General features: G+C 50.2%; 1 protein-coding gene across 1 annotated transcript in view; it reads right to left on the bottom strand.

Annotated features, from left to right (window-relative positions):
• Nucleotides 1-14,055, bottom strand: part of LOC147708404 (E3 ubiquitin-protein ligase PHF7-like) — a 2,104,679-nt gene that overhangs the window by 528,389 nt on the left and 1,562,235 nt on the right. The gene's annotated exons all lie outside the window — the stretch shown is intronic.

The following is a 14,055-nucleotide window of genomic DNA, read 5'->3' as shown; positions in this document are numbered from 1 at the left end:
CATCTGACCATGGACAGCATGTACACTTACCTTGTAAAGTTATTTTACATAAAAAAGGGAAAGGAAAAGAGTGGCACGATACAATCTGATTAGACCAAATGGAATTAGTTACTTACCTGTACACTATAGTTCTCCAGTATTATCTTTTATAGATTCACATGCTTGTATCTTCCCCGTGTGCATGGTGGGAGTCTCACGGTAACAGAATGACCAAAGCAGTATCATAGAGAAGAAAACTGCATAGAAAAGCCCATAGGGACTGTACTATTTGGTAACCAGACCTCCTCATTGTTTGGTCCAAAAGTCAGCCAATCAGCATTGCTGCCCTGCCCACACACTCCCCAGCAGAACCTTCCTGCCTCAGATTTCCGGCCCCAAGTGAGAGACATGGATAAATACCGAGATAACAGGTTCTGCCTGAGAAACAGGGAGGTGGGCGGGCGCATGTGAATCTATGAAAGATAATACTGGAGAACTATAGTGTACAAGTAAGTAACTAATTCCTTCTCCAGTATTATATCTTTCATAGATTCACATGCTTGTATCAGAGTAGTAAGTAGTACCCACAAAGCCTGCAGCGCTTCCAGGATAGAACCCAGAAGGAAGTTCTGCAGCTGAAATATTGTTAGAACATGATCTGAAAATACACAGGGCAGATAAGAATAAAAACCCCAATATTCCTTATCTCATACAGTGCAAGTTTTTGAAAGAAATGTATTATACCATCTATATCAACAGTAGACTTTATATATATATATATATATATATATATATATATATATATATATATATATATATATATATATATACTGTATATATATACTGTATAGAGTATTAATGGAGAACAAAAGAATACCTTATTGAAATAGACGCCTCAAAACATCTTGTCCCACTGCTGTGTCCTCTTTCCACGCAGTGTCCAGACAGTAGTGCTTGGTAAAAGAATGCACATTCTTCCACGTCACCGCTCTGCAGATGTCAGGTAGCGACACTCCTGCAAACAAGGCTATTGATGTCGCCATCTTTCTTGTGGAATGGGCATTCACTCTGGAATGAAGCGGCTTTCCAGCTTTTTCATGACATTTAATGATAGCCGATGATATCCATCTGGCGATACTCAGTCTTGACAGAGGGAGCCCTGTCCTCTGTCCTTCAAATGCAATAAATAACTGTTTAGATTTGCGGAATGTTCTTATTCGTTTAATGTAGAATTTGAAACATCTAGCGATGTCCAAGGAATGCAAAGCTCTTTCTGCTTCAGACAATGGATTGCTGAAGAAAGTAGGCAAAATAATTGCCTCATTAAGGTGAAAAGAAGTAGGAACCTTGGGAATAAAAGTAGGATTTGTCCGTAATATATAACCCTGTCCTGTCGAAATTGAAGAAAAGGCTCTTCCACTGAAAAGGCTTGTATTTCGCTAACTCTCCTCGCCGAGGTGAGCGCTAGCAGCAGGGCTGTCTTCCATGACAGGAATTGTAAGTCTGTCTTGTGTATAGGCTCGAATGGTGGCCTCATAAGTTGCGCCAAAACTGTATTGAGATGCCAGGGTATTGGCGGCCGAAGGATGGGTGGAAAAGCTCTAAAGAGCGCTCTGACAAACTCCTTTATCAGTCTGTAAGACCAGAGAGACTGCTCATCTAGTACTCTCCTGAACCTAGATATTGCCGCCAAATGCACTTTCAACGAGGCATGTGACAGACCTGCTTTCGATAACGACAACAGGTAAGGTAGAATACCTTCCAGGTGGTACTGTCAACGGATGTAGACTATGACTGGCACACCAGTGACAGAAGCGTGTCCATTTTGCTGTGTATGTCTTGTTGGTTGACATAGCCCTAGATTGCGATAGAATTTGTCTGCAGTCCTGCGGAATGCTCATGGCTTGGTACTCCCGTTCATGAGGTTCCATGCAGATAATTTTAGCGATGCTAGGTCTGGATGCAGAATTTGGCCATTGTTCATTGATATGAGACTCTGGAATGTCGGGAATTGCACTTTGTTGCCTTTTGACATTTGCAGCAGATCTGAAAACCATGCTTGCCTCGGCCAAGCTGGCGCTATCAGAATGATATGACATGGTTCTGATCTCATCTTGCGAAGCACTCGCGGTATTAAGGGAATTAGTGGGAACGCGTAAGCGAACATTCCCGTCCAGTCTATGTGAAACGCATTTCCTTTGGAATCCCGCTGAGGGTACCTGGACGCAAACTCATCCTAATTGTCCCGGGTTGTGAACAAGTCGAACATTGGTGTGCCCCATCTTTGAAACACTCTGTGAAGCTGAGTGTCGTGCAGTTCCCACTCGTGCGACATGCTCACCGTGCGACTTAGGACATCTGCCCATGTGTTGAGGATGCCCTGTATATGCTGCACCTGAATAGAAATGCCGTGGCTTATCAGCCATTTCCAAATCCTTTTTGGAAAGCTGTTTGGATCGTGATTTACAAAAAGGGGGTGGTGATGAACAGAGTGTCTGAGTTAAACAGACCACTCTTACCCAGTCCAAAGATCAGGGCTTCATCCATCACCGTTATTTATCTCACTGCCCCATCCCAGCTCAGAACCTGGCTATATGCAAATCAGTCTGTCCCTGGCCCAGTGCATCATGGGAACAGGGCAGACTAAACTACCAAGCCAATTCTTCACCAGAAAGGAGACAAGCTACCGGGGACCGGTTTCTGGCATTTCAGCCTTCTTCGGCCCGGCTTGCTTGAATCCTGATGGAGCAGTGAGAAAGGGACTCATGTCTGAGTATACCCTGCCACACCTATAGTGGCCAAAAACGATTTACAAAAAGGGGGTGGTGATGAACAGAGTGTCTGAGTTAAACAGACCACTCTTACCCAGTCCAAAGATCAGGGCTTGATCCATCACCGTTATTTATCTCACTGCCCCATCCCAGCTCAGAACCTGGCTATATGCAAATCAGTCTGTCCCTGGCCCAGTGCATCATGGGAACAGGGCAGACTAAACTACCAAGCCAATTCTTCACCAGAAAGGAGACAAGCTACCGGGGACCGGTTTCTGGCATTTCAGCCTTCTTCGGCCCGGCTTGCTTGAATCCTGATGGAGCAGTGAGAAAGGGACTCATGTCTGAGTATACCCTGCCACACCTATAGTGGCCAAAAACGATTTACAAAAAGGGGGTGGTGATGAACAGAGTGTCTGAGTTAAACAGACCACTCTTACCCAGTCCAAAGATCAGGGCTTGATCCATCACCGTTATTTATCTCACTGCCGCATCCCAGCTCAGAACCTGGCTATATGCAAATCAGTCTGTCCCTCCCAGTGCATCATGGGAACAGGGCAGACTAAACTACCAAGCCAATTCTTCACCAGAAAGGAGACAAGCTACCGGGGACCGGTTTCTGGCATTTCAGCCTTCTTCGGCCCGGCTTGCTTGAATCCTGATGGAGCAGTGAGAAAGGGACTCATGTCTGAGTATACCCTGCCACACCTATAGTGGCCAAAAACGATTTACAAAAAGGGGGTGGTGATGAACAGAGTGTCTGAGTTAAACAGACCACTCTTACCCAGTCCAAAGATCAGGGCTTGATCCATCACCGTTATTTATCTCACTGCCCCATCCCAGCTCAGAACCTGGCTATATGCAAATCAGTCTGTCCCTGGCCCAGTGCATCATGGGAACAGGGCAGACTAAACTACCAAGCCAATTCTTCACCAGAAAGGAGACAAGCTACCGGGGACCGGTTTCTGGCATTTCAGCCTTCTTCGGCCCGGCTTGCTTGAATCCTGATGGAGCAGTGAGAAAGGGACTCATGTCTGAGTATACCCTGCCACACCTATAGTGGCCAAAAACGATTTACAAAAAGGGGGTGGTGATGAACAGAGTGTCTGAGTTAAACAGACCACTCTTACCCAGTCCAAAGATCAGGGCTTGATCCATCACCGTTATTTATCTCACTGCCCCATCCCAGCTCAGAACCTGGCTATATGCAAATCAGTCTGTCCCTGGCCCAGTGCATCATGGGAACAGGGCAGACTAAACTACCAAGCCAATTCTTCACCAGAAAGGAGACAAGCTACCGGGGACCGGTTTCTGGCATTTCAGCCTTCTTCGGCCCGGCTTGCTTGAATCCTGATGGAGCAGTGAGAAAGGGACTCATGTCTGAGTATACCCTGCCACACCTATAGTGGCCAAAAACGATTTACAAAAAGGGGGTGGTGATGAACAGAGTGTCTGAGTTAAACAGACCACTCTTACCCAGTCCAAAGATCAGGGCTTGATCCATCACCGTTATTTATCTCACTGCCCCATCCCAGCTCAGAACCTGGCTATATGCAAATCAGTCTGTCCCTGGCCCAGTGCATCATGGGAACAGGGCAGACTAAACTACCAAGCCAATTCTTCACCAGAAAGGAGACAAGCTACCGGGGACCGGTTTCTGGCATTTCAGCCTTCTTCGGCCCGGCTTGCTTGAATCCTGATGGAGCAGTGAGAAAGGGACTCATGTCTGAGTATACCCTGCCACACCTATAGTGGCCAAAAACGATTTACCAAAAGGGGTGAGAGCTTTCTGCTTAATTCAGAGACTCTGTCCCTCACCACCCCTTGTTGTAAATATTTTTGTCCACCCTAAGCGTGGAAGGGTATTCTCAGATGTGAGACCCTTGCTCATTGCACCATCAGGATTCAAGCAAACCGGGCCGAAGACGGCTGTAATGCCAGAAACCGGTCCCCGGGAGCTTGTTTCCTTCCCAGTGTAAGAATTGGCTTTTGTAGTTTGGTTTGCCCTGTTCCCATCATGCACTGGGACAGGAACAGACTAATTTGCATACAGCCAGGTTCTGAAACTGGGATGGTGCAGTGAGCTAAAAAACGGTGTTGGATCTAGCCCTGATCTCTTGACTGGGTGAGAGCTTTCTGCTTAATTCAGAGACTCTGTCCCTCACCACCCCTTGTTGTAAATATGTTTGGATCGTGTTCCTCCTTGCTTTAGAAGATAAAACATAGTCGTGGTGCTGTCCGTCTGAATGAGCACTGACGAGCTCTGTATTCTGGGCAGGAAAGCTTGAAGTCCCAGAAACACCGCTTTGAGCTCCAACATATTTATATGAAGCTGTGCTTTCCACTCTGACCAGTGACCCTGGATCTCCAGCTCCTGAAGGTGTGCGCCCCATCCTTGCAACAAAGCGTCCGTCGTCATTACATATCTGTGATTCTGAGGTACAAAATTCAGACCCTGATTCAAGCTCTTCTGAACCTTCCACCATGACATGGCTACCTTCATATGGTGAGTGATGGTAATCCGATCTTCGAAGGCTTCTTTGGACTGAACCCACTGCTTGTCTAGATGTTCCTGCAAGGGTCTCATTCGAAGACGGCAGTTTGGAACCAGTGGGATGCAAGAGGACATCATCCCCAACAAGGATTTGTACATCCGCACAGAAGTGAACCTTTTTGTCTGAAGGGACGTTGCCAGGCCCATTATCTTTTTCATCCTTTCTTCGGATGGGTATGCTTTCTTTTCCTTGGTGCATATCCATGCCCCTAGGAATTGAATGCCCTGAGCTGGAATCAGTGAGGACTTTTCCAAGTTGGTTCTTAGGCCTAACCGATGGAACAGACGGATGCAGCACTGAAGGGACCTCCTGGCTCTTGTGAATGATGGACCTGTCACCAGTCAATCATCTAGATATGGGTAAATGCAATGCCCTCGTAACCTTAAGTGGGCCGCCACCGGGGCCATGCATTTGGTAAACACCCTCGGGCCGATTTGAGGTCAAATGGCAACACCTTGAATTGGAAATGGCGACTCTCCACAGCAAATCTTAAATATTTCCTGTGCTTCCGATGAATTGGGATATGGAAGTATGCGTCCATGAGATCCAACAAAGCCATGTAGTCTTTTCTCTTTAGAATTAGGAGGATCTCTTGTAACAAGAGCATTCGGAAGGGAATTTTCTTTATGTAATGATTTAGATCCCTCAAATCCAATACCTGTCTCCACTTCGTAGTTTGTTTCTTTTTGATGAGGAAGAAATGCGAATAGAAGCCTTTCCCTCTGTGTTGTTGAGGTACTTCTTCTATAGCCCCCTTCCGCAAGAGTGATTGGATCTCCTTTTGCAGCTCTTGACGATGTTGATGGTGTCTGAGCACTGGGGGATGATCTGGTGGCATTTGTGCAAACTCCAGGGTATGGCCTCTGCTTATTACATCCAAAGCCCATTTGTCCGATGTTATGGACATCCAATTGTCGAAGAAGAGAGACAGATAGTGGTCGTTTTCCGGGATCTGCTGTGTGGGGAGCGCCGGCATGAGATCATTGTCGCCTGTTAGATTGTTGGTTCTTTCCTCTATTGGAGGACTTGCCCCTAGATTGCTGCTGGAAAGAGGAGTTGGAAGGCCTATATTGATTGCCTGTATTGTATTGCCTATATCCTTGATGGTTATAGGGCTGATATCTGTTGGATGAATATGAAGATCTCTGATTAAATTGACCCCTTGCACCTCTTTTACGAAAGGACTGGAATCTTCCTTGCTGTAGGGATCCCAGCGCCCTAGCCGTATCTGTATCTGACTTGATACCCTGCAGCGCTTCGTCTACATGTTTTCCAAAAAGATTTTCGCCGTCGAATGGCATGTCCACAATCTTCGCCTGCACCTCCAGATGAAAGGATGTTGCCTTTAATCATCCCTGTCTCCGAAGTGAAACTGCTCCTGCCATCTGCCTGAAAGCCATAGAGGAAACATCCATGGCAACATCAATGGATTCTGAGGCCGACTTTGCCCCATCAGGGAGGATAGCAGCTGCCTCCTCTTTCTTATCCTCCGGTAGTGCAGCCAGAATGGGTGCCAAATCCGACCACATTTGCCTGTTAAAACGGCTAATTAGGGCCATAGCATTGGCTGCTTTAATAGTAGAGACTGCCATGAAAGCAAACCTCTTCCCAGCTCCATCCATCCTCCGTCCTTCTTTGTCTGGCGGCACCAGCGAAGTAGAAACAGGATTCTTTGAATTCCATTGTGCCGCCTGCGTCACCACCGACTCCGGTCTCGGGTGTCCTATCAAACAGGCCGGAGAAGACTCTGGTGGTCTATATTTCTTTTGAATTCTCGGAACCGAAACCGCGATGGAAGCTGGTGTCTTCAAAATTTTTAGGCCCTCCTCCCAAATGTGAGGAATAATCGGGATTGAGGGAGCAGTTTTCCTGGCGTCATCTTTGAAATCATATAAGAAACATTCAGTTTCTTTAACCTCCATTTCCAGATCAAATCTCTTGGCTGCTTTTTCCACAATGTCATGGAATCCTCCAATATCCTGAGGAGGAGAAGTGGTTGGCGGCGGAGTAGGTGAAGGGCCCGACGGCAAAATATACTCATTCCATTCCTGACCTCCCGTAGAATCATGTATAAGTTCACCATCCTCAGGTTGTTCATCATCATCGGTGTCCGTCAGATCGTCCCTGATCGTTATCACTGGTGGTGGTTTCACAGACTGCTCGTGAGGAGTAGATTGGGTCCTCGGGGGCTGTGCTGTAGTCGCCGGCGTAGATGACTGGGATGCATTCGCCTCTGGAAAACGACGATAATAGTCGTTAATCATGAACCTCAGGTCAGAAACCAGAGATACAGGTATGGAGACTGACTCTTCTCACGACTCCTCTCGCAATTCTTCTTGTTGCTCATCTTCCTCACCATAGTCACAAGTCTCCTGGAAGGATATATATCTTGAAGATTGAGAATGAGCTCTCTCCTTAAAGGAAAACACTTCCTCTTCATCTGTGTCCTGGCTTTTTATCCTAAGTTGTGAAGGGCTATAGGCTGCTCCAGACGACTCATCCCCTTCTGAATCCTGCTCCAGCAAAGAAGATGGAGGTAGAGGCGAAATCTGCGTCCACGGCGTGAATTCTGCAGATTTGCTTATGGTCGCCGAACCCCTCGACGACCGAAATGAGCGAATGGAGATCAAAGTCTTCGACTGTGGTGATTTAAATGGGGAGACGCTCTTACCGGCACCGAGGTTGTTGCTTTCAGGTCGCCACACCACAGGCTCCTCATTTGCCACTGCTTGCCCCCGCCGCCGCAGACCATCCGCGGCCGCTGAGAGGGGCCGGCAGTAAGTCAGGACTACAACTCCCAGCGCCCCCCGCTTCGCGGGGAGCCGTCGGACCGCAGGGGCTTCCGCCCGGAGGCACATTAGAGGCAGCCCTTCCCTCCGCGTCGCGGACCTGCGCGCGGGCGTCGCCGGGCTGAGCCCGGGCAGAGGGCGGCCCGTCTGTGGTCGCCAGGGGCCGAAGGAGGCCGGGCTGGGCCACATCCATAACATCGCCTGCTGTAAATGGGTAAGCGCAAGAAAGCGTCTAATAAGGAGGAGGGTGGGAAAAATGCCAAGGTCCCAAGACATTCTAAATCGATCATGACCTATCTCTCCTCGGCAGTGGGCGCCTTGACGAAGGAGATTGCCAATGCTGAGTACGAACTGGGGCTGTCAACCACTCCTTCATCAGCTATTATTCCATCTACTCCCACGGATCTGGGTGATATCATGCCTAATGCCAATCCCCCGTTACCCTTAGACCCCTTTAATATCCACCCCTGCAAGCTAATGTGTGGCTCAAGTAATAGGGAGGGGGGTGAAGGACCTGAAGGCCCCCATTTTGAGCATACTGCACCAGGTGAGGAGCTGGAAGATCTTCTGACCAATTTTAATCTTTTTGAACCGGAGGGGGGGCTAAGAACAGCTACTTTCACAGGAACGGACCCTGGACCAATTATTGACTATATTTTTGTAACACCAGGTATTCTAAACAGGGCCAGTTCCTATCGTACAGTTCCCTCCCATTACAGTGACCATAACCCTGTTACACTTGATGTCGCTTGGGGAGATTTTATGGGGCCGATTCCGGGGCCATTAAAACCAGGATATACATTACGCACAGCCGCCCAGGGTAGAAGGCTTAAATGGGCAAAGGTGGTGCCAGAGAACATTTATGCAGAAGTTTTCCCGAAAATCGAGGCCTATGTGGCGATGTGCCAAAACCCAAATGCCCCAGACCACGAAATCATAGGGGCTTTTGAAACAATTTGTGGGCAGGTCTCACAGGATCTATTGGTAAAAACCAGGAAGGGAGTGTGTAATAAGCAGCGCTGGTTTGACGCCACTTGTTCAAAGGCACATAAATTGTTAATGGCAGCCTTGAAGACAAAACCTAGGCCAAGGGCTGAAATTGCTATCTTAAGGAGGGAATACAAGCTAGCAGTCAAGACCAGACAAGACAATATCAAGCACGAAGCCTGGGAGAACCTTCTTTCCACGGTCGTCCTAAGGGACAGTAGGCAATTTTGGGATATAATCAATCAGCCCTTCTTTTCTGATTCAGCCAAGGTTGCCATGGATTGTGTCATCCCCGACGACAAATGGCTGGCCCACTTTAGAACGGTGTACGGAGATTGTGAGACGGTTAGCCAAGTATGTCCCCTGGTGGTCCCGGATGCTGCCCCCATTCATTTTAAAAGGTCCGAGGTGGAGAAAGCTATTTTGGCCACTACTAAGAACAAGGCGCCTGGCCCTGACGGGGTGCCGGCTGATTTTTATATACACTCACCCAAGTTATGGGCGGGAGTCTTGGCTAATGTCTTCACCGCCGTTAATGGCAACCCTCTACCAGTCACCTGGGTAACCTCTACCATCGTCCCCATTTTTAAGAAGGGCCAACGGGATGATCCCGGGTGTTACAGGCCCATATCCCTCTTGGACTCTGCAGTTAAGATCTTAGGCAGAGTCCTTTTGGTTAAACTGAGGGATAGCGTTGAGAGCTGTGGGGGGCTGGCCGATATTCAATATGGGTTCAGAGAGAGGAGAGGAACGGTTGAGCAATGTTCCAACTTACACCTGTTGATCTCGAAATATACGGTGGCCAAGGAGGGGTCCCTATTCATAGCGTTTATGGACCTCTCCTCGGCCTTCGACTCGGTGAACAGGTCTAAGCTATGGACCACTCTCCTGGGGATGGGGATAGACGAGGCGTTGGTCAAGTACATGGCCTCCCTCCACCAAGAGCTATTTGCTTCGGTGCGGGTTACAAATGAGGGAAGGTGTACGCCCCGTTTTAACTCTATGCGTGGGGTCAGACAGGGCTGTATATTGGCCCCGCTGCTCTTTACTATTTATATTAATGGCTTGGGCGCCTACCTGGAGGATGTTGAGGGTGACGTCCCGTGTGCAGGAGCAGCTAAGATACCTGCGCTCCTGTACGCGGACGACGCGGTGCTGATAGCTCGCACTGGCGTCTGTCTGCAACGTCTTCTGGATGCCTTTGGCACATTTATGGACCACCTGGACTTAAAAATAAACACAAACAAATCACATACAATGGTTGTGGGGCGCCAAAGCAGTAAGGGGAAATCCCAAACCTTTGAGTGTAAAGGCGAGGTTGTCACCAGTCTCCACTTTCCCCTATCTGGGGGTCCTTTTTGATCAGAGGGGATCTTGGGAACCCCAGGTTAGAGCTAAGAGGCTGGCGGTAACTAGATCATCAGCAGCCCTCATGGGCTTTGCAAGCAGGTTGGGTGCTAGGCCGATGAAAGCACTTTTGAAGATCTACAATTGTAAATCAGTTGCATTGGCCTCATATGGTGCACTCCTTTGGGGCTATGTAAACCTGGAACCAATTCAGAAGGCGGAAAATAGATTACTGCGGACCCTCCTGTCTGTCCCACAGTCCACTCCGACTTTTTCCATACATATGGAGGTGGGACTAGATTTCGTCACTGATAGGCTGAACATGGCACCCTTGATCTTTTGGCTAAAGACTTGGCTCAATGAAGAACTGCCCCTTAATCATAAGATCATGGCTGACGTCATGTCTTTGGACCACTTTAAAAGGGTGCCATGGTTGGCCTAACTGATGAAGTCCTTTGCAGACCTGGGACGACCGGAACTCTTCACATCCCCCCGGGACATCAAGAAACAGGATATAGACTCAATCAAGAAGCAATTCATGGGTAGGGCAAGAGTGGGTCGTGAGGAAAGGGAACTGTAGAAACCGGCAGTAAGGAGACACTATCTGCTTGTCAACCCCATTTCACTAGCACCTTACCTTTGTTTCGTTACAAAGCCATTCCATATGTTTCTCCTGACCAAGTTTAGGTTTAATTTGTTACATTTTTATCTGGGTAACTTTAAAACTTGGGAAAAACCAGAACTAGCCCCCCCCTGTTGTTGTGATCACTTTTCTGTCCAAGATACCATGCATTTTGTTATGTTTTGTGGGGGTTTTTTAGAGCCTAGAAAAAAATACCTGTTACCCGCTTTAAAAGAGGCTGGCTTCACACAGGTGAGACCAGCCCTGCTCTATCTTCAATCACTGAACGACATACGTATTACATTCTGCATGGCAAATTTCTTGGTGGCGGCAGCTAGAACTCAATCAATCAATCAATCATAACACTTGTATAGCGCGCTACTCACCCGGAAGGGTCTCAAGGCGCTTGGGGGAAGAGGTCCGCTACTGCTCGAACAGCCAGGTCTTGAGTTGTCTACTGAAGGCGAGGTGGTCCTGGGTCAGCCGAAGGTGGATGGGGAGGCAGTTCCATGTCTTGGCCGCCAGGTAGGAGAAGGATCTGCCTCCGGCGGTGGCTCTTCGGATGCGTGGTATGGTGGCGAGGGCGAGGCTGGTAGACCGTAGCTGGCGGGTGGGCGTGTAGAAGGTCAGGCGGTCGTTGAGGTACTTGGGGCCTAGGTCGTGGAGAGACTTGTGTGCGTGGGTGAGGAGCCTGAACGTGATCCTCTTGTTGACGGGGAGCCAGTGCAGGTCCCTCAGGTGGCCGGAGATGTGGCTGCGTCGGGGGATGTCCAGGATGAGTTGGGCGGAGGCGTTCTGGATGCGTTGGAGTCTTTTCTGTGGCTTGGCTGTGGTTCCGGCGTAGAGGGTGTTTCCGTAGTCCAGTCGGCTGGTGACGAGGGCCTGGGTGACCGTCTTCCTGGTTTCGGTCGAGATCTTGCGAAGCATGCGAAGGGTGTGAAAGCATGATGAGGAGACGGCGTTGACTTGTCTGGTCATCGAGAGGGAGGGTCCAGGATGAAGCCCAGGTTGCGTGCGTGGTCTGTTGGCTTGGGGGCGGTGCCCAGGGCTGGGGGCCACCAGGAGTCGTCCCAGGCGGAGGGTGATGGTCCCAGGATGAGGACTTCCGTCTTGTCTGAGTTCAGTTTCAGGCGGCTCTTCATCCACTCGGCGACGTCTTTCATCCCTTCGTGTAGGCTTGTTCTGGCGGTGGCGGGGTCTCTGGTGAGGGAGAGGATCAGTTGGGTGTCGTCGGCGTGGGAGATGATGTTGAGGTTGTGCTGGCGTGCAATGGCTGCAAGAGGTCTCATGTAGACGTTGAAGAGGGTGGGGCTGAGTGATAATCCTTGCGGGACGCCGCAGATGACTTCGGTGGCCTCCGATCGAAACTGGGGCAGGCGGACTCTCTGTGTTCTTCCGGCGAAGAACAAGATGATCCACTTCAGTGCCTTCTCTTGGATGCCGGTGTTGCTGAGGCGTTGGACTAGGGTGCGGTGGCAGACAGTGTCGAATGCTGCGGAGAGGTCCAGGAGGATGAGTGCTGCTGTTTCCCCGTTGTCGAGCAGGGCTCGGATGTCGTCTGTGGCTGCGATGAGGGCGGTCTCGGTGCTGTGGTTGGCTCTGAAACCGGACTGCGAGGGGTCGAGGGATCAGTTCGTCTCGAGGAAGGCGGCAAGCTGTCTGTTGGCGATCTTCTCGATGACTTTGGCAGGAAAAGGGAGGAGCGAGATGGGGCGGAAGTTTTTGAGGTCGGTGGGGTCCGCTGTTGGTTTCTTCAATAGGGCGCTGAGCTCGGCATGCTTCCAGCTCTCTGGGAAGGTGGCAGTGTTGAAGGAGGTGTTGATGACGTCCCGGAGTTGGGGTGCGATGGTGGAGTCGGCCTTGTTGAAGACGTGGTGGGGGCAGGGGTCAGTTGGAGAGCCGGAGTGGATGGTGTTCATCGTGCGGACTGTGTCTTCGGTGGTCACCGTGGTCCAGGTGCGGAGGGTGGCGGTGGGGTGCGTTGGTTCGGTGGTTGGGTGCGTGGATGGTGCTCTGAAACTGTTGTGGATGTTGGCAATCTTGCGGTGGAAGAACGAGGCGAGGGAGTCGCAGAGATCTTGCGAAGGGGTAATGTCGTTGTTGCCGGTGCTGGGATTGGAGAACTCCTTGACGATGCTGAAGAGATCCTTGCTGTCGTGGGCGTTGTTGTCCAGTCGCTCCTTCAGTGATTTCTTCTTGGTGGTGCGGATGAGCTGGTGGTGCTTGCGGGTGGCGTGTTTGAGGGCGGTCATGTTGTCGGTGGTCTGGTCGAGGAGCCAGGCTTTCTCGAGGGTGCGGCAGGTCTTCTTGGAGTCCTTGAGTTCGTCGGTAAACCAGGGGGCTTTCTTGCTTCTGTGTCTGCTGGGAGGGTTCTTCAGTGGTGCGAGGTCGTCGGCGCAGGCAGTCAGCCACTGCGTGAAGTTGCGGACTGCTTCGTTGGGGTCCGATGTGCTGGCCGGTGGGTTCTGGCTGAGGGAGGTGGTGAGCTGGTCGGCGGTGATCTTGCTCCAGCTCTTGTAAGGAACCTGTTGCGGGTGGTGGTGGGTTGTGGTTTTTCTGAAGCTGAAGTGGACGCAGCTGTGGTCGGTCCAGTGGAGTACGGTGGAGTGGCTTAAGCTGATGTGCTTGCTGGATGAGAAGACGGGATCAAGCGTGTGGCCGGCGTAGTGGGTGGGGGTGTTGACCAGTTGCTTGAGTCCGAGGTTGGCGAGGTTGTCCAGCAGGGTGACGGTGTTGCGGTCCTTGTTGTTCTCCAGGTGGAAGTTGAGGTCCCCTAGGAGAATGTAGTCAGCGGAGGGGAGGGCGTGTGGGCTGATGAAGTCTGTGATGTCTTCGCTGAATTGCGTGCGTGGTCCCGGGGGTCTGTAGATGAGGGTGCCTCTGAGGGTGGTCTTTGGGTCGGTGTGAATCTGGAAGTGGAGGTGTTCGCGGGGGCGAAGGTGTCGTCGGCGTCGGTCGTGATGCGGATGGTGTTCTTGTGGACGATGGCAATGCCTCCTCCGGTC

The sequence above is a fragment of the Lissotriton vulgaris genome, chromosome 6 (assembly GCF_964263255.1).
Source record: "Lissotriton vulgaris chromosome 6, aLisVul1.2, whole genome shotgun sequence".
Lineage (NCBI taxonomy): Eukaryota > Metazoa > Chordata > Amphibia > Caudata > Salamandridae > Lissotriton > Lissotriton vulgaris.
The sequence above is the reverse complement of the archived record's forward strand: the minus strand, read 5'-3'. Positions and strand labels throughout refer to the sequence as shown.